At 39.9% G+C, this 21,565-nt stretch overlaps 1 protein-coding gene and 1 non-coding gene across 2 annotated transcripts in view; both read right to left on the bottom strand.

Moving 5' to 3' along the window:
* The window catches only part of LOC149088352 (ferric reductase 1-like), a 282,687-nt gene that overhangs the window by 213,622 nt on the left and 47,500 nt on the right, over nt 1-21,565 (bottom strand). The gene's annotated exons all lie outside the window — the stretch shown is intronic.
* Nucleotides 20,460-20,579, bottom strand: LOC149088353 (U6atac minor spliceosomal RNA). The gene has a single exon (XR_016195452.1). It is a non-coding gene; the product is annotated as a U6atac minor spliceosomal RNA (small nuclear RNA).

Below are 21,565 nucleotides of genomic sequence, written 5' to 3'. Positions count from 1 at the left end.
TGGCTTTTTCAGTAAAAAATATGCATGAGAAACTACAGTCGATCCCGCTTAGTTTTTCCGCTTACAACGGTTCTTCATGATGTGTTTTTGATAACCGGGAAACACTGTATTTCAGTGACGCGTTTTTACCAATCGAAAAATTATGTGATTCGATTGATAGAAATGGTGTTGTTTTCCAAAGACTTGGGAGTTTGAATCGAAGTGAAAACGTCGATCAATTGAAGTGTACAGGCAGGGCCTTGGGTAAAGCAGAAATTGGGCACTGTATACAGGATAATGTATAGGAATGTATAGCAACTGAAGCCAAACGTCGTACAAATGAGTAAGGTCAGAAACGTAATAGGGAGACGTATAGAAAGGGTTCCATTACCTTTTCCTAAACGCAGTAAAATCTCCACAGATGATCACCTGTACTCAAACACAAATATGCTTCAGTGGCCGCCTCTATTCGGCGTAAAATTTCAATGGCGGAGCCCCGTAGTCTCCTCTTTTATTTATTTATCAAATTTACTGATTTATTTTATCTTCTTCGAGTGGCTGCGGAGCCCCCGGAAAGTGCACACGGAGCACCGGTTGACAACCGTTGCTTCAGTGAAAAATTTTCCAAACTTTTTGTTTCAGTCCTTTTTAAAAAAAAATTTTTTTCCTCATCTCTCCCAACTCAAGTCCGCCCATAGGATCCTATACTAAACCCAGAGCTTCTACTGACCCTCTGCATTATTGCATCGCCCCCTTCCCCAGAGGGCGATATTTCACACTTTGGAAAACACTGCTTTAGTGGCCATTCTTGGTTATTATGCAACTTTATTTAATGAAAGGTCACCCAATGGGAGACGGGAAATTGATCTTTTTATTTTTGATTTTTTTGCACTATATTTATAAATTTGTTATTAGTCCTGTTTTTTGCATTTATATATTTTAACCTATTTTTAGCATTAGTGTGTGTACGAATATATGTAATTGAATAATTTTCAGAATAAGTGCATATTTTCAAGTTTTGCGGAAGATTAATTACATTTTTATAATTTTTCAAATTAATATTGCTCATAATACAATAAAAGTTCGTTATAACGACAGCTCACACAACCACGAGAGAAATTTCCGTTGTAACGTACTTCTCATTATAAACGAATTTTCACTTTTTGGTCTGTAAGGACATAAAATTATTGAAAATTGCTGCTTTATCTGCATTGGAACGTCTTTGAGATCATTTCGTTCTAATATTAACGAACTCCAGTCATGAAATTGATTTTTGATCTCAAAGCAGTTGAATCTCTAAGAGTATAAGGCGTTTTTTTCATAGAATTTCGTATGATCAAAGCGGTTTAGACGACTAACTTGACAATTAAATGTCTGAACTATTTCATTCATGCTCACTTCCCATGGATCTGTCAACATTTTCCATCGAATCGGAAATTCGGCATTTTAAAATAGTTTGATGTGTGGCTGCTCAACTCCAAGGAACTTCTAACTATAATGGGCCATACCCGAAGCCTGGGTGCTTTATTTGCTTGTCATTTCTTTTTCAAGTAAAAAGTAAAATCTCTCGGGAGAAAAATCCGCCCATTTTTGACATTAGGGGTCATTCAAGTGTTACGTGATGGGGGGAGGGGGGTTTCTGATTTGCTGACTTTGATGACGGGGGGGGGGGTTTGGATGATGCTTACGTCATCAACCACCCGTTTTGAAGATATGAAATATTCTTAATGGCATCTTATTCGATGCGCCAAAAACTGAAAAAAACCTTTGTATAGCTATCGGGCACCTGATCTAGCATTCCCTCTATTGACAAGTCCCCTACAGAGCCACTTTAGTGATCTCTAAATGTTTCACGGATCCTTAAGTTCTCTGGAAATGTTTCCGGGCCGTTTAAGTGCTCTGGAACTGTGTCACTTATCACGCAAGTGATCCGTAATTATGCCACGGATCACTTAAGTAATCTGGGAATGTTCTGCGGGTAACTTGAGTGATCTAGAACCGCACTGGGGGCCGCTTAAGTGCTATAAAACATGTCACTCAAGGGATCTCTAAATGTGCCACGGATCGTTTAAGTGTTCTGTAACTGTGTCGCGGGTTACTTAGGTGATCTTTGAATATGAAAATGATCTTTGAGGCCTACTTCAGTAACCTGAAAATGCGCCACGAGGCCACTTAAATGCTCTGGAATTATGCCGCGGGTGATTTAAAAGATTTGTAAATGTGCAGCTTCGTTCATTTTTACAAAATTAGGTTTGGGGGGGGGGTAAGCCACATCAGATAACCTTCAGGGCCACATTTGGTCTGCGGGTCAAAGGGTTTACCATATATGGCTTAAAGGGTGGGTCGCAATGAATTTTTAAAAAGAAATTTTGAGTTATGACTAGAGCCCGGGTTATATGCACTTAAAAAGTGGCAAAATATGCGCTTAAAACTGCTAAAATATGCACTTAAATTGCACTTTTTTGCATTAAAAAAATTTTTTTTTTTCGTCGGGGGGGGGAAGGTGCATGAGCCCCCTATGCCCCCCTCCCCATGTACTGATCCCACCAATATGCGTTAGGATGCAGGGGGTAGTGGTGACGAAATTTTGCTGACAAGGAGGGGGTTAGAGTTTTGCTGACGAGGGGGGAGGGGGGTCAAAAATGGCTAAAAATTTGCTTACGTAATACTTTAACGGCCCCTTATTCATGTTTTGTTACTTGTGCGCACGTGTAGTTTACTTCTTTTTCGAGCAATTTTTTCTTTCTATTAGTGAGCAGCTACAGTACTAGTAACTAGAAATTCCTGAATAAAATACATATAGAAGTCATTTGCATGAGAATATCAAATCAAATTTTATTCATTTCCAACATACAGAGATTTAGATTAGTTTAAAAAACATATTTATCATCCAGAGGCTGTGATGCTCGTACGGATGATTGAAAATTTACATGATAATTAAAGAATGAAATATATAAAGCATACGACATCAACAGAAACATAAAAAAAGACACATATACATCATAAAAGAGACAAAATTATCACTGTCAAATAAAAAAATACCTAAAGGTAAAAAATCCAGAACGAAAAAACATACACAACACAAAAAAGACAGAGCTCTTAATGCATGGCGAGAAATAAAAAAAAAAAATTGGATAAAAAATGAAAAAAATGAAACTCGCACATACATAGACAAACACAAACAAATTTTTTTAATTGAAAAAATATACATAATTAAAGTGAAAATAAATACAAATACAACGCCACAACAGGCAAAATGCCCAACGAGGTGGCTGATAAGAAGATGCCCATAAAAATATGGATGTCATGTATTTAAAAAAAAAACAGCAACCCAATTAAAATGCAATTAACACAAATTATAAACAATATATACACATGATAAAATGTCATACAATGCCCATAAAGAATACTTATGGTTGTCTTATTCTAAGAATGGATAGCTTCTCGATTTGCCCCAACATGTTTATCGTATTTCTTTTTAAACGTGTCAATTGTGTTACAATTTACTACCTCCGGGGGTAAGCTATTCCATTTATTAACAACCCTATTAGAGAAAAATTCCCTGCGACACCATAACCTCGCATTGCCTCTCACCCATCGATACTGGTGTCTCCTTGTAAAAGCAGTAGATTGGCGGTGTACTAAAAGTTCATGGTCCATCCTATCCATCCCATTGAAAATTTTGAACACCTCGATCATATCTCCTCGACACCTGCGTTCATCCAATGTAAACATATTCAAAAAATGAAGTCTCTCTTCATAACTCAAGCCTTGTGTGCCAATAAGGACACGCGTAGCTCTTCTCTGCACCCCTTCAACCAATTCTATGTCCCTCTGTAGGTATGGTCTCCAAAACCTTACAGCATACTCCAGCCCAGGACGAACCAATCCTCGAAAAAGCGGAAGAATGACTTTAGGAGAACGCGAAGAAACCTTTTTGAAAATGAGACCAAGCATTCTATTTGCTTTTTTGACCACCGCTGAACAATGTTCAGAAAACTTAAGTCGCTCGTGAATGAGAATTCCCAAATCGGTGAGCCTAGTTGCATCCGGGACAGTGACACAATTCAACTCGTAAGAGAACCGTGGGTTGTTCGAACCAAAATGAGGGACCATTAACTTATCAACGCTAAACGTCATGTTCCATTCATTTGCCCATGCTGCAATCCTGTTTAAGTTGGTCTGGAGCAACTCCCTATCGTTTTCATTCCCGATTACCCCCATTAGCTTCACATCATCTACGAATTTGGTAGTAATAACATCGATACCCTGATCGAGTTTATCGATAAAAAGTGAAAAAGGTATGGGGGCCAAGGACACTTCCTTGAGGAACGCCACTTGTGACGTCTGTCCAACCAGAGAATTCCCCGTTCACCATAACTCGTTGCGACCTATCTCTTAACCACGATTCTATCCAATTCAGCAAGTTGGCCCCAATCCCAATATCGTGTAAACGCTTCCAGAGTTTGCCATGTTTGACCCCATCGAATGCCTTCTGGAACTCAAGGTAAACAACATCTACATTTTTGCTCTTACCCAAAGCCTTAGTCACGTGATCATAGAAGCAAAGGAGGGTAGTTACACATGACTTCCCCTTCCTGAACCCATGATGATTATCCGACAATACATTATTATCGTCTATCCACTCCACAAGCTGCCTTTTGATGATAATTTCCAAAATTTTCGAGGTGGAGCTCGTCAAACTCACTGGACGATGATTGGACACCGCTTCTCTTCTACCCTTCTTAAATATCGGAACAACGTTAGCAAGTTTCTAATCTCTTGGGACGATACCCTCAGCAACACTACTCCTGTATACCTGTGCGACTGGCCCCAACAATTCATTAGCACATTCCCTGAGGATCCTGGGATAGATATCATCTGGTCCTGGTGCTTTGCTTGCACATACATTTCTTAGAAGATTTAGGACCTCCACGTCTTCTACTTGAATATCGTTGAGGGTTTTATTACCCCATGCAACACCCGTATATTGAATATCATTATCTTCATTAAAAACCGACGCGAAAAAGTCATTGAAAGCACTACACATGCCTACATTGCTCTCTAACCTAGAGCCTCCTATCGAGAGGGAGCAACTATCCCCTTATATTCATTATTGACGTATCGAAAAAATGATTTTGGGTCGGAGCCAGTGTTATCTGCCAACCTAGATTCAACTTCCTTTTTACTGTCCTTTATCGCTTTCTTCAACAGTCTTCTTTTATCAGTATACAATGATAGATCACCTTGTCCACTTTTATACTCTCTGAATGCCCTTTTCTATTCAAGATAAAGGTTCCCACACGCTATCCGTGAACCAAAGAGGGTGCGATGTACAAACACGCTTTTTTCGAACAAAGGGTATGACGTCGTGCAAAACAGAGGACAGCTTCGTACTAAATTCTTCCCATTCACTTATCACCCCTACTGATTCTAACCGGTCTTTGAAAATTTCCGCTAAGCTTCCCCTCAAAACATCAAAGTTAGTTCTCCGAAAACAAGTAACCAGTCTTTTGTTATCAACCTTACCCGAGGAAAAGTTACAGTGAAATCTGACGATACGATGATCACTGGAAAAAAACTCTTCCCCCACTGAAACATGTTCAACTAGATCCTCAGAACCAGTAAGAACTAAATCCAAAATAGCAGTACCCCCTAGTGGCTTCTGATACATGCTGATACAAAAAATTTTCGAGCACCAACTTAAGAAAGTCTTTTTCATACTGATTTCCAGATGAAGGTTCTCCCAATCAATACCTGGGTAATGGAAATCCCCTAGTATGAGAACCCTCTTACGCTTACATATGTAGGAAATTTCATCATGCAATTTGGCGATGTAGTTTGGATCCCTATTCGGTGGATTGAAACAAACCCCAACAATTAGTTTATGCCGTCTTTTGTTCTCAAGTTCAACCCATATGGTTTCAATATCACTTCTCTGCACGTTACACTCTCTATCCTTCAAACATGATTTCACGTATATCAACACTCCACCCCCTTTCCTATCAGATCTATTTCTCAAAAAAGTATCGTATCCTGAGATGTGTAAGAAAGATTCATCCCCATCGTTTGCCCAAGATTCTGTAATGGCTATAAGATCCAAGCCTCCCACAACTATCATAGTTTCTAAAAAATCTTTCTTATTACCCAAGCTCCTGGCATTTATTAACACACATTTTAATTTGCCCGGTGGTTTGTTGTCAATCGAGAAGCCATCCAAGTCAGAGGTGGGTAATTCCTCGTCAGTACTGTTGTGATTACCATTAACTAACCCGCATTCCCGACTACGTGGTCTGGGAGTAAAAAACCTGACCTATATCGTAAACCTCCCAGACCCCCCTCTTATTTAGATGGATCCCATCCGAACGAAGCCACCTATCGGTAAATGCGGGAAGCTCCAAGAACGTGACCCCAAGTGAGGAGCAAATGTCCTTCAGGCCTATATTGAATTGGTATATCCTATTCCTATACCCCCTACTACCCCTTGGCAGCACTGGAATCACTGCCACATCTGAACCCCCCTCCCTAGTGGATAATAGTAAATCCCGGTACTCTCTGACAGAGACTCACTAATATTCGCTCCTCCCTGATTTGTTCCCACCCACAGAATCACCCGCAAGGCTACTTTCGGCGATGAAAAACGTCTCGAACGTTGCCAATCTTCCCCCCAGGAAGACAACAGCGCTCGACACCCGAAAATCCCTACACACTCAGTTCCCAAGTTCCCTAACCATAGAATCGCCGATGATTAAACCCCTATCACTATCGCCCTCTACCTCATCCACGACCACCCATTCGCCCTCTAAACTGTCGCTGTTCGTGGAGATTGCTTCTTCATCAACAGGTGGCTCGACGACCAGTGGCTCCGTTATAACCGGGCCCTCTAGCACTCTAATTTTTTCCCGTAAAGCTTTGACCTCGAGTTCCAGCCTTGCCCTATCCAAGCACCCTTTACAATTGAAACTATCAGCTACTATACCCCTAGATCAGTGGAACCTCTCGTCGCAAGCTCTACACAACTTTAGTCGAGGTCGAAGCATACTAACACTATTGCTAAAGCTGGATAATAATAATGAAAAATAAGTGTCTACATCGTCTGTTGAAATTAATCATTTGAATAATGATTTTTTAAATGCTGCGTTGTGTGGGTATATTTTGTATTTCTAGTGGTAGTGAATTTTATAATTTCGGAGCTAAATAATGAAAATGTTTACGAAAAATTTCTTTCCTAAAAGTAGGAATACGGTAAATCATATGAGGTCTTCGCTCGGAAACATTATCTTTTAAACTGCATAAGCCTTTATTACGATTTAAGAACAGAATAATACGAAAAAGAGCATTATGGCGTAAAGGGAAGTAGATTAAGATTTCTAAAAATTGTAGAAGAGAATGAGACTAACCCCGATTCAAAATTTTGAAAACCCTTTTTTGTATTGAAAATAAAGGCAATAAATTAATTTTATAATCACCACCCTATATAATTGTACCTTAATTTATAAGTGAATAAAACCAAGCATAGTATAGGTCTTTTAAGAAATTAGCGGAAACTTTCTTACTTATATGATAAAAATTATATAAAACAAAACGAAGTTTTTTAAGTAGTTCGTGAACATGAGATTTCATTTTAAATTGCTGTCTACATTTAAACCTAAGTATTTAATACTATTTACTTCTTGAATTACATCGCAATGACAATGAGGTTGAAAATCACAAGCGAGGGTGTGAAATTGAAGATTAAGATGTAAATCATATTGCATAAGATTGAAATTAACGTATTTTGTCTTCTGTAAATTTAATTTTAAATCATTAGCGTAGAACCATTTTTGAATTAATACTAAATCGTGGTTAATATGATTCTTAAGGCTGTCAAGATCATCACATGAATACATTAATACAGAATCATCGGCATAAGTGATCATGGAACCGTCAAATTCTAAATTACAAAGATCATTAATGAAAATCAGAAAAAGCAAAGGACGTAATATAGATCCTTCTAGGACTTCTCTATTTATATGGGCATAATAACTTAAATTATCTTGTATTTTGACTCTTTGTTCTCTATTATATAAATATGAAGTGAACCAATTTAACATATGACCCCGAATGCCAGCTGAATAGAATTTTTGAATGAGAGTATAATGGTTCACATTGTCAAAAGCCTTTGAAATATCTAAAAATATTGCAGCGGTAAATTTGTTCTTGTCAATGCCATTATTAATAAATTTCGAAAAGGCCAAAATGGCATTTTCAGCACCTCGTCCTTTTATAAAACCAAATTGGTTTTTAGCAAAAAAATTCCCTGAATACAAAATATTATATATTCTAATTGAAAGAATTTTTTCAATAAGTTTAGAAAAAACCGGTACCTACCCCTTATATAGGGTGGTTGATGACGTAAGCAAAATCCAAACTCTACCCCCCCCCTTGTCATCAAAAGTCAGCCAGTCGAAAACCCTCTTCCCCCATCGATGATGACGTAATATTTGAACGGCCCCATATCTTTGTTCTACTTGGGTATACAACCAATTATGAACTTTTCACAGAAACTCAGATTTGACTCCTTTGATTGTGAAAGCAACTTTTCTTCTGTTTCATTAACTGTGGTTAGTAAAGTACTGCAATAGCAATGTCACATTAACAAATTAATGAATAGGAAGACAATAAATGAAATTTAAACAAATATTATGAAATGAAAAATTAATTTAACCTGATGTCAAATTTTCTATATCAAATAATAAGTAATTCGACAGGTAAATTTAAATGGAAACAATAACTCGATTTGGTTATGTAGATAGTTAACATCAAGTGTAGATTCTATTTTATTATAATTTTTATTTTTGTGTAGCTTTTTCTCTCCCTTTTAAATTATTAAAAATTTGTCATTTAATTAAAGTGAAAAAAACCGTAGCATGAAATTTTGTTATATCAGCTTTTGGTTGCCATCAGACCATTCACTTTTTAATTTAATTAATAAATATATTTACACCTATTGGGCCGATATACTTCGTTCTTTTTATCTTTCAGGTGAAAAGAAATAAGATTTGTGTGTATCACACGTACAGAGATGTCATAGGGTCTAGAGCATTTTACTAGCTTTCAGCTACTGTTCTGTCCTAGCTTTCTTCATCACATTATGAATTAATCGTTCTACTTATACCGTGTCCATTCAAATATTTCTTTCTTTCTCTTTGCATTTTCTTTCAAATACTGTAATATATGTATATATATACATACTGATTTCTGAGTTGAGATAATACACTGCTGGCCACCCAAATTGCAACACCAAGAAAGACAAGAGATATCGCAACAATATTTATTTTGTAGATAACATGTTGACCAAGCATCAAATGATTAAATTTATAGACTTCTGTGAAGTGTGGTTCCTGCCAAAATCAGTAGCCAGAGTAGCCGCCATTGTTGGAGATCACCGCTGCCACACGCCTCAGCATTGATTCAAAGAGACTTTGGATGTGTTCTTGGGGTACAGCAGACCAAGCAGCTTCCACGCGTTGCCAAAGTTGATCTGGTGTGGCAGCTGGGGATGTAATCTGGGTCAATCGTTGAGCAACCATGGACCACATGTTTTCTATCGGCGAAAGATCCGGAGAGCGAGCTGGCCAGGGAAGCAATTCAATCTGGCGATTGACGAAGAACCTTTGGACAATGCGTACCACGTGTGGTCGCGCATTATCCAGTTGAAATATGGCTGTGGGCAAGCCCTGAAGGTAAGGAAGGACAACTGGCTCCAACACCTCGGAGATGTAGCGCTGGCTTTTTAAAGTACCGGCAATGCGTACTAGAGGAGTGCGAGAGTGATATCCAATACCGCCCCATACCATAATACCCGGTGCAGGACCAGTGTGGCGGTGCATAACGCAGCTGTTCAGCATCCTCTCTCCACGGTGTCTCCAGACTCGAATCCGACCATCGTGGTGTTGCAGACAGAAGCGTGACTCGTCAGTAAAGACAATTTCATTCCATTGTGCCGTCCACATCCTTCTTTCATCGCACCATTGGCGGCGGAGACGTCTGTGGTTCTGCGTCAAGGGTAGACGAAGCAATGGACGTCTTGCGGACAGACCACTCTGCTATAAACGGCAGTCGAATGGTACGCGCACACACTGGATGATGGGGTACAGACTGAATGTGCTGTGCTATGGTTCGTGATGTGGCTGAGCGATCCGTCACTGCCATACGCACAATACGCCTGTCATCACGTGAAGTGGTGCACTGAGGTGGATGCGATCGAGCACGTCGATCCGTCGTACCCTCCTGCATCCAACGATCACATATCCGCATTACAGTTGTTTGGTTTCGTCCAACACGACTACCGATTTCCCTGAAAGATAATCCACAATCTCGGTAGGCCACTATCCTTCCTCTGTCAAACTCGGATACTTGATCAAAAGATGATCGCTGTTTTCTACGAGGCATAATTGATCGTTTTTTTGAAAAAACCACAAGAAAAACACAATTGCCGTACTTCAAATCGTCGAAATCTCCAAGCCTTAAATAGCTCTTTGAAGTGGCGCCACAGGCGCGCGTGATGTGCGTCTGCGCTGAAATTCTAATCATTTGCATATCTCACCTTCGCTAATGCATGTTGTAAATTTCATATTATTTGCATGCTTCCTTCAGGGTGTTGCATTTACGGTGGCCAGCAGTGTAAATACTCTGATTCCTTGATTATGAAAATAAATACCCTCCAATTTGTACCTTTCTGGGGGAATTATCGACATGTATACAAACAAAACAAACATCGCTGGAAAGCATATAGTCGGATATTGGAACCCCGAATTTTTTGTAATCTTCCCATTTTATATCCCTAATTATCTCCAAAAAAGTTTTTTCGCCAAGATGGCTACTAACAAGAAGGACACGTGCGTCGTAACGCTGTTCAAAAATAAGGTAGAGGTGGTGCTCAGTGCTCTTAGTTCGAAGCATAATATGGAGAAAGTCATCCGTGATGATGCCAAGGCTGCCACCAGTGAAATGATCACTGCAGCTGTTGGAGTTGATAATCACCAATGATAAAATGTCAAGCGTCACGTCGAGTTCTTTGTCTCCGCAGATGAATTCGTTAACTTATTCAGCTGCCATTTGTCGCCAACAGTGAATGTTCCGGAAAACGACTGTCTCCACCAGCCAACTCGCCGAACCGCTGTACAAGAATTCCTCCTCTTGCAGTGACGTCATCGTCATCAGAACTGGTCGTGGACTGCCCCCCCCCCCCCGGCTATTCCAAATTGAGAGCTTCAGCACAACAATAATGACGCTCCATTCAAAGAGGTGGTGGAAAAACGCCGCAGGAGACATATGATAAAAAGATCTAGAGAAGACGGCTGTGCTCTTTCAGGTCTGGACACACATATTTGCACCGTGCCAGGACCGTAGCTTGGGCATCAGATGGCCGTGACTCGGCTCGTCCCCCTTCAGACCACACCTTTCCGCGTGTAGCCCGTGCCGTTACCGTATGCTGGCCATCGAACCATGTCAGTTTGCTTTAAGATTTTGACGTAGCCGGTTCAAAACTGTTCAGCAAATTTAGTAATGGTGATTTGGCTATAATAGCCCTGGCGTTAGGAGAGGAGGAAGAGGAGAATTTGAAAAGAAAAGATGCAAAATATATATCGAGAAAAAAAATGGGCAAAAAAAAGCTATTGCATTGTGCTTTGGGGCAAGTAAATGAAGTTTTCATATAAAATATTTTTATTAACAATCACATCTATTGCACTGAATTCAAGTTTTTAGGACGGCAAAACAGATTTTATAAAAATATAAATGTCTCATGGATAAGATGTTAAAATTTGTGTAGTTATTATGCTTCCATTTAAATCAGATAAAATTTTATTAAATTAATTTTGCATTCGCAAAATTTCGTTAATGTTTGTGTTATAATCTTCTCCCTACGCTATGAGGCCACAATTTTTTTGAGATTATCCAGTTTTTTATTTGGGTTTTCAATTTTAAATGTAAATTCTAAAATATTTAATAGATGTGTAGAACAATTTCATGTATGGAATGAATAAAGTAAATAATCTATCCATATATGCATACAATTTTTTTTTTCTTCTGTCTCTGTGTGTGTGTGTGTGGTGTTTTTTATTTGGACTAACCTCCACTAAATTGTTTTGTATGTTACAAACAGGAACTTGCAAGAACTATAGAATCTTAAGAGCAGCTGAGAGTAAAAAGAAAGATGACCAGCCCGGGTGCTATTTGACTGTGTATATTTTTGTTTATATGCCGTTGGCGGAGAGGGAATAATTTCCTGGAGAGATATATTGAGAAAAAAAGACACTAAAAAAGTAAAAAATACCTGTGGAGAGAGTACTCTTCCTCACACACACGCACACATTTTCTTTTCTTTTTTTCAGAGTCAACAGTCATCTGTTGGGGCAGCTGGTGTCAAATTGCGATAAGACCCCCAGCTGTGGGTGTATACGTACTACCCTTCCTCACAATTACATAGAAACAGCATATCCCACTTTGTGTACGTATGTAGAATCTTCTAACCCAGAGGCTGCCGGCACACTACGGTTCGGCTGGTGCGGTTGATCTTATCAGCAACCGTAGAATTTCGCGTGAAACACACACTGCTGTTAGCAACCGGGGTTTTTTTATTTTTTAATGTCACGTGACATCTCGGGATTGGCTAAATTATTTTCGCCAAGCTGAAGTTGGTTCCAGCTAGCATGCAAATTCGTGCTCATAAGCTGCATTGCAGTAAAACCCCCTCTTAACGGATACTCCCTCTTTTACGGGAAATAATAATTTACAGTTGTATAATATATAAAAGTATGAATTTCAAACCTCTTTTTAACGGTCACCCATTTTACATGGATTTAATTTTTTTGTCCTGTCCGTGTTCACAAAAAGGAGGGGTTTTACTGTATATACTAATAAAAATATTCATGAAATGAAATTTAATTTTCTGTAACAATATTTGCCGTTTGGAATGAATTCAGAGTTGAAGAAAGACAGCCTACAAGTTGACCCATTTTTGATGATTTTACGATTCTTGACCAAATCGTACAAATTTTTTTATATATGATGACTGGAATCATCATAACTAATTTAAATAACATATATTAAAAACTATTTCAATAACATATTAAAAACTATTTCAATAACATATTAAAAACTATTTAAATAACATATTAAAAACTATTTAAATAACATATTAAAAACATATTAAAATTTCTGAAAATTTCATGTTTTAAAAACTGTAAAAAATCAAATTTTAAAAAACATTATGATACAACATTATGAAGGGTCGTCTTAAGAGTATTATGGGCCCCCCGGGCCAAGTGGTTTTTTGGAGGCCCTACATGGTAAATCCTTGAAAATTTCAATCAGATCTCATTTTTGGGAGGCCCCTCTTCTCCTGAGGCACCCGGGCCGTGCTCGGGTGGGCCCATGCGTTAAGACGGCACTGACTGATGCCCCGAACTCCGAGCCAGACAGGAGCGCAAATGTTAACCCTTCATCTCTCCTTCAATATTAAAAGGGGGCGCCAAAATGCGTGCTTGCCCCGGCTGACCACGCATGTCGTTGTGGCCGTGTACATCAGTATGTATGTTGCAGGGTTTAAGGTACATACAGGGCCGCAGCTGGATACTTTTTTAACTGGAGCTAGCAAGCTTTTGGCGTCCCCGTATAAGGAAAGGTTAGAAGGAGTGGTGTTAAAGGGGCAATTCGGCGCCCCCTTTAGTTCAGCACTCGATACAGTGGACCCGCTCTCCCTAGTTGCGGCTTTGTGTGTGTATGTAAATTAAAAACTCTTGAAAAGAACGGTAAGTGTGAAAATTGTCTTAGTGCACTCTTCTATATTACCCACATACAACGTTTTGCCTAGATCAGCGGTTCTCAATCTTTTTTGACCCACAGAGCCCTTTCCAAGTATATAATTTCTATGGCGGAGCCCCGTAGGCCCATTTTTTATTTATTCATCAAAGTTACTGATTTATTTTTGTTCAAAAATATTCATAACTATTTTTTTCAAATTTACTGGTTCTTTTTTTATTTTCCTCGAGGGCCGCGGAGCCGTTGGGAGTTCACACGGAGCACCGGTTTGAGAACCACTGGCCTAGATGGTTTTTTTTTCATTGCAAAAACAACAGATAGACAGCCACATTCATATACGATACAAAAATAAATAACAAAAAGACAGAATAATGAAAGCAAAACACACGCAATGCAGCTCTTAGGGACGTATTTGATCCCCGGTTCATACTTAGGCTTTTAATAAATGTTTCAAAAGTTTGATATGGAGAATTTGCAAATATAAAAATATATTCCTTCAGATGTCTGATTATTTTTACTTCTAATTTTTTATGAATTTATTATAAATGGTTGGGCCCCGTGGTAATTTGTCCTCTTTTGGATGAGGTAACTAATTGGTTTTTCGCTAAAACGTTATAATCGGGATCCAATGCATTTCATTCAAGTGTTCTAAAATATACATCTCGGTTTTAGCGTAATCACGTTAGTTTATGAATGTCATTATAACCGAGTTTCAATGTATGCTCATGTAGGAAAGCAAAAAAATTTCACTAGTTAGAAAAATTTAATTTTTTCTTCATTGGTTTTTTTTATTGTTATCAGTGCAAAAGCGCCAAACAAAGAATTAGCTTCTGTCGAATAGAACTTCACCATACTGTTCTTCGAATTTGTCTTTTCCCCTCATTTTTATGGCAACCTGAGAAGGAGAGCAATTCCTTTGTCCAGTGCATCCGAAATCCCATCACCCTCCTTGTCAAACCACTTAATAGACAATGGAAGAGAGCAACCGCAGGTCCAGCGAAACCGTCATCAGGGTGTTCAAGCCTTTCCAATACATGATGGCAGCTTTCCGGTTACCCCAACCGTCCAAAAAAATGTGGATTTTCTCGGTTGAAAAATCCGCGCTCAGCGGTTGCAGTTGTATCTGTGCGTTGACAGAATAAAACTATAGATGATGCCTTCCCCCCCAACCTCAACCGCCTGCAACCGCGCCGTAGTCAGGTCCCGGCCAGAATTCGCCCCTCTGCACATTGCGATTGGTAACAAATATACTGGAAATCGTTGGAAGTGTTAAGTCTCCCAGAGCGTTTTTTCCGTTTGCATAACAATATTCGATAATTTAAAGTATTTATTGCCAAAGTCAGTCTCTTGAACAGCAATGTCCGATGTCATGGCCTTCACAAGGGAGGAGATCGCAGAGCACCGAATAGTATTCAGTGGAGGAGTGATGACAGAGCACCAGCCGCGGGAACTAAGACGATTATTACCTCTTTTTTCACTCTATAATTAAATAATTGCAGAACTATTGAAAATTCAGAATTAATAAAAGTAATAATGCCAAAATTGATTAAAATCAAGAAATAAATGGAATTAATAATTCATCAATTGATGAAAACTGAGAAGTGACATAATATAAATGAGCGCTCTCTCTCTCTCTCTCTCCTCTTTTATAAAAAAATCTGGGCTCTCTCTACCGAAACCGCACCCTCACCGTAAAAATATAAAATAATACTTGGTGACGGTACGGACGCGATGCGGAGATGTGTGAACGGCTGCATTGCTTAGCGAAGAATTATTCTTTGACCGTATGATGACCTACACTCGGTGCGGATATGTGTGTTCAGACCTTTCTGCGGGTCCCGTAATCCTGAAAGACTGTGATTTACTTAGGGGGGTGCGATAAAAACACCACTGAAGAGACGGTGGTTAGTTTCATGCTGTCAGAAAACATTTTCGTCTCCGACTGCAAACGTTTGAGCACCGAAACTGCCATACACTCGTCTTTCAGAATCACTGTCCCAGCTGGCAAGGCTGCACACCTGCTGTCCAGCCCAGCATTCTGACAAACGGGAATTGTGGTCCGAATCAAGATTTGCATTTTTCAATAGAAAAGAATCCTCCACAACAATTCCAAAGGTGAGTGATCTTCCTTCACTCGTTACCACTGGCGTAGCTATTGGCTACCCGCTAGAGATGATGGCCCAGCATACGACGGGGGTCAAAGATAAAGTGAGACATCTTACGGAAAATCCGACTGACGAAGCTGCTATCAACTCGGAAGCAACGAGCGGATCCGAACAGACCCCAGGTGAGCACTGTCCACAATGACTGAAATATGGTGGAGCTACGGCACTGCATACAGTTTACTATCAAAATGTACGTGGTTTGCGAACAAAATCTCGCGATTTATGGCTTAATTCCGCCACAAATAACTGATATAATCTGCTTAAATGAAACATGGCTTCAAGACGACATTTCTGACTCAGAACTTTTTGACAATAGATACATTGTGTTTAGGCAAGATAGAAACCTTGTGCTCACAAACAAACGAACAGGAGGAGGATCTCTTATTGCAGTCAAAAATTCTCTATGTGCGAAAAAGATAATTCATGATGCGGCACCTGAAGAGGGTGTGTTTGGCGTAATATACATTCCTCCCGGCTCGTCCGTGGAGTTGTATCGGACATGTTTCTCTTTCATTGCCCACAATCGCGAATTCTCTGAATCTGACTGCATAATAGTTGGTGATTTTAATCTCCCGTCTTTAAATTGGGTCAGTGGCGTACCTCAACACAACTGTCTGCGAGACACTGACCTTAATTTTTATCATTTTTTAAGTATCATGATTTTCAGCATGATTGATATCTTCGCCGAATTCTAACGGACACTACTTGGATCTTTGCCTTGTGAAGCTTCTTCGTGTCAATGTAGTAGTGACCACATGTGATGATCCATTAATTAGAGAAGACCTACATCACCCCAGTTTCGAGATAAACATTTTTTGTGTAAAAAATAGTTCTCGGGGTGTCGCTAGAAAGTACGTCAGCAGTGAATACAACTTTCGTGAGACGGACTTCTTCTTATTGTATAATCTTCTGGATCAAACAGACTGGTTTTGCCTTCGAGCTCACTATGAAGTAGACAATGCTCTTACTTGCTTCTATAGTTTAATCTTCGCTGCACTTGACTCTGCTGTCCCTCGAAAAAGTGACTCCAAAAAATCTATTCCTCGTTGGTTCGACACTAATGTAACCAGGGCAATACGCAAGTTCAATTAGAAACAAACTTCTATCTAGTAATGGTCAATTGCATCTTAACAATTTTCGTGACCAACGTAGACTCGTTAAATCCCTGATCCGAAGTGCACGAGATGCGTATTATCGCCGCATTGAAGATGATATTCATACGGGCCCCTCCACATTTTGGAACTTTATGAAATCTCAACGACGAAAACTTACAACGAGAAACTTCAATCATGTTGGAATGGGTTTTTCGGAGGATGAGGATATTGCAAACAAATTCGCCGAGTACTTCCAGGTCTGTATTCTCTTCTCATGTTCAAAGCGCATCTTGGGAAGATTACAGTAGTGAACATCAGATAGCTAATAGAGTTGATATTTTTGACATTGGTGAAATAACTGAAAGTGATGTTATCGGCGCTATACGGCATATGAAATCTGTCAAATCCATAGGCCCAGATGGTATTCCAGCCTACATAATCAAAGCATGTGGAAATATTTTTTCAGAACCTCTCGTAATTCTCTTCAATCTCTCCTTGCGTAAAAATGTTTTCCCATCTACTTGGAAGCTCGCAAATGTCATTCCGATTTCAAAAAGCGGTCTAGTAACCGAAGTCACCAACTATAGACCCATTTCTATTTTATCCACCGTCTCTAAACTCTTCGAGGACATCGTATATTGCAAATTGCACAACCATATCCGTCTGGAATTATCTCCATCTCAACATGGGTTTTTGCCGAATCTCTCTACTGAAACAAATCTTGTTCATCTCACTCACGATCTTGCTACGTCAATCGACGCTAACAAGCAAACAGATGTCATTTACACGGATTTCACTAAGGCTTTCGAGAAAATAAATCACCAGACACTACTTTACAAGCTCCGTCCTTTCAATGTGTCCGAGAACTCTATCATGTGGTTCACCAGCTACTTAAATTTGAGAACATCCCAAGTTGTATTTCATAACGCAATTTCAACAAAATATGTCAGTGGATCAGTTGTTCCCCAGGATTCGAATCTTGGACCATTGCTTTTATTAATAATCGTGAATGACCTTCCTCAGTGCTTCAGTGCATCAAAGTGTCTGATGTATGCTGATGACGTGAAAATGTATCGCGAAGTTGGGAGTCTGGAAGATTGCATGGCTCTACAAAGAGACCTACAGTCTCTCCATCATTGGTGTGGAGCTAATTTCTTCCAGCTCCATGTTCGAAAATGCCACGTCATCATTATACAAGAAACTGTCATCGACCGAATTCGACTACACCATTGATGCTGTCTCGATCAGTCGTGTTTCCGTAATCAAAGACCTTGATGTTTTCTTTGACTCTAAGCTTGCATTTACCGATCATATATATGAACTCACCAATAAATGCTTAAAATTGCTAGGATTTGTTGTGAGGAACAGCAATAATTTCAAATCAATCGCGACACTTTTCAGGACTTATGTGCTCCCGAAACTAGAGTACTGCACTATTATATGGAGTCCTCACAACAATCTAGACTCACTGATTCTAGAAAGAGTCCAGAACAGATTTCTACGTTACATGTTTTACAGGCAATTTCACGTCTACATCAATGACGTAAGTACAACTGAACTGCGACGTTTTTTCCATTTCCAATCATTGGAATGCCGAAGAAGAAGTTACCTTCGCTTTTTCTATAAAAGCGAAGGTCATCAATTATACTTATATTATTTGTCAATAATATAATTGATGACATGAATGTCGCTCTCCACTTGTTAATACAAGATATACAGGAAACTGGATGTTGTGAAGATATTTATTATTTGAGATGTTAATTTTTTTAAGGAAGGAAAAACTCATCTTTGTCTCTACCGGGAGTCAAACCCGGGTCCCTCGATTGCCGGACGAGTGCTCTGACCACTAAGCTACAGAGGAGATAGAGATTTTCCTTCGCTAGAGCGTATGTGTGCCGAACGGAACCGTGCAATGGACGGTGAACCGATCAGCTAATAGCTCATGGACGGCGAACTTTTCACCTCCCTAAACCCCAAACAAATATTTTACGACGGTCCCCTATTTTTGAGATGTACAATATATATAATCAGTGCGATGTGAAACCCGATATGTTCAATTCAACTATAAGAGAATTTCTTTAAAGTTATGTGTGAGTATTGAATATTCATGTTATTATGCTTTTCCGTATGTATTTCTATTGTTCCACTCGTTTTTTTTTTGTAGTATATTGTATTTGCGTTTTTGTATTTTTCTTCTCGTGTCCATCTTTGTAATTGGGCAATCCTTGCCTGTTGAGACGTGAATTAATATGTAATTAAATGAATTGAAAATATAATTTTTTTCCTTTGTAAGACAGCTGGAACAAAAAAAAAAGCCAAATAAAATTTGAAATCTCCCCTGCCTATATTCCGGCAGTGAGGCCTTGACGTGTCACTAGGCACTCTCAATCAAGCCAGCTTCATCACTCATTCAATCTACAAAAGCAGCGTGTACTCTTCTCGATGCAATCAATGCCGAACCATCATCCCAGAACGTCTTAACGTGTGTCTGTTCGAATGGTCAAGCCTTCATTCAGATCTGAACAAGTACATTGCTAATCCAAAAGCTGCCTAGATTCTACGCAGATTGAAAGACTCATGGTGCTCGCTTATCCCAGAAGAAAAGGAATCTCGGAAAAATCTATTCGAGAAATTTCTTCTTCTCTTTCCAGGTCTGGTATGCAGCAACGGTGGCTGAAATTAGCACCTCCTAGAGATAGAAGGCCTCCGCACGGGTTGCCATAAACGTCATTCAGACTACTTAGCAAGTTTGCCGCATTTTGAAACACAGCATTCTATTTAGGTTCTTCTTATTTTGGCGTAGAATCTTCCTGATTGGCATACAAATGCCGCATAGTGATTGGATGTGGGGCATAGAAATCGCCAATTCTGAGCCCGATCGTTTCTTTTCGCACAACGATGATAATGGCACGAGCGGGGAATTTTTTTTCCCTGAATATTCTGAGGGAAAGGGGACTACTTACTGACGTCACAAGCAGCGTGCGGAGGCCTTCTATCTCTAAGAGGTGCTGCTGAAATCCCTTCTGAAGAAATGAACTGTTCGCCAATTTCTCTTTTCAGGTCCGATGATCAAGCTGAGACAACTGAAAATTCGGAAACCGAGTCAGTAAATTCCGAGTTAATCACTGACAAACCAATAGAAACTGTAGACAGTGCCGTCTTAACGCATGGGCCCACCCGGGCACGGCCTGGGGGCCTCAGGAGAAGAGGGGCCTCACAAAAATGAGATCCAGTTGAAATTTTCTAGAATTTACAAGGTAGGGCCTCAGAAAAACCACTAGGCCCGGGGGCCCATGAAACTCTTAAGACGGCCCTGACTGTAGAACCCACTTCCGCAGATTCAGTCTGTCTTCAAACGATGGAATCATCGATACCTGCAGTAACAATCCGAACTCCATCAGCTCCTGTACCAATGTAACACCATTGGTCAACCTTAACCGTATTTGTAGTAACACCTACAACCTGTGTTGTAGGCCCAGAGGCCATTCCGTCCTTGTCAAGGGGAGTGATAACCTTGTCTCCTTTCATACAACACCATTAATCAACCTGTCTCCCCCGGCCAATCAAAAGGCTCGGATGAAAATTTGTTGCTCACTATCGCATCATGGGCGGAGATACCCCCCCCCCCCAGCGTCAAAGGTGGAGTCGATTGATCTAATGTATATATGTATATATGAAATGACATCATCATCATCGTGCTCCCCCCCCCCCCAGAAATAATGACTTTGTCCCCTTAGACTTCCAAGTCAATCTCCGCCTATGACTTGGATGCATTAAAACTTAAGAGCAAGGGCGTACCCAGGATCTGAACTAGAGGGGGGGGGGCAACTCACCGATACTAAATTTATACGTCTGTGCTGTGGTGTCAATTACCACAATTTATCGTCTGGCTCGAGGGACAGAGCCCCTCGCTGGGTACGCCCATGCTCCAGAGTCTCTTCCATCTAGACATCACCGTGGAAAAATTGATCTGAAAGTTTCATGCTTTTCAGTGCCGCCGATGCCTCGGCTTATCGCACTTCGTAAAGGCCTGTTCCAATGCATACAGGTGAGTCAAATGCACGGACGCACACGAGCCCGGTCAATGTAGCAAAGTGCGAGGAGTTGATCCACCGCATTCTCTGCTCGGGATCTCACCCAGCGAACTTCAAAAAGTGCCCAGAATTCTTAAAAATTCTGAAAAAGAACTCTCAGTTCGGCACCGGGAATCCGAAGTGGCAAGACCGACGCAACTCCTGCCACACCGATTACGGGTAGCCAAACGGTAAGAGCCTCACTAGTGATCGAGCTCTCATCGCCGAACCGACCGAGAAAATTTTCTCTGATCATAAAAAAAGCAGTTGAAGATCTACAATCCATTATATCTCTTATGGCTGAAGATGACGGACGGTGTCTCACTGCAATTATTATGTGATCTCACTATCCAAGCGGAAAGAATTCGATAAAGATGGATTATGGAAGGTCTCTAGGCCTCGGCCTATACGCTAATCATATTTTATTCTAGATTTTTACTATATCCAC

The sequence above is a fragment of the Pholcus phalangioides genome, unplaced genomic scaffold, assembly GCF_987345545.1.
Source record: "Pholcus phalangioides strain wild (caught in Gottingen) unplaced genomic scaffold, Ppha-v1.0 ptg000003l_1, whole genome shotgun sequence".
In the NCBI taxonomy this organism is placed as follows: Eukaryota; Metazoa; Arthropoda; class Arachnida; order Araneae; family Pholcidae; genus Pholcus; species Pholcus phalangioides.
Note: the sequence above shows the minus strand (reverse complement) of the source record. Positions and strands in the feature narration are given on the sequence as shown.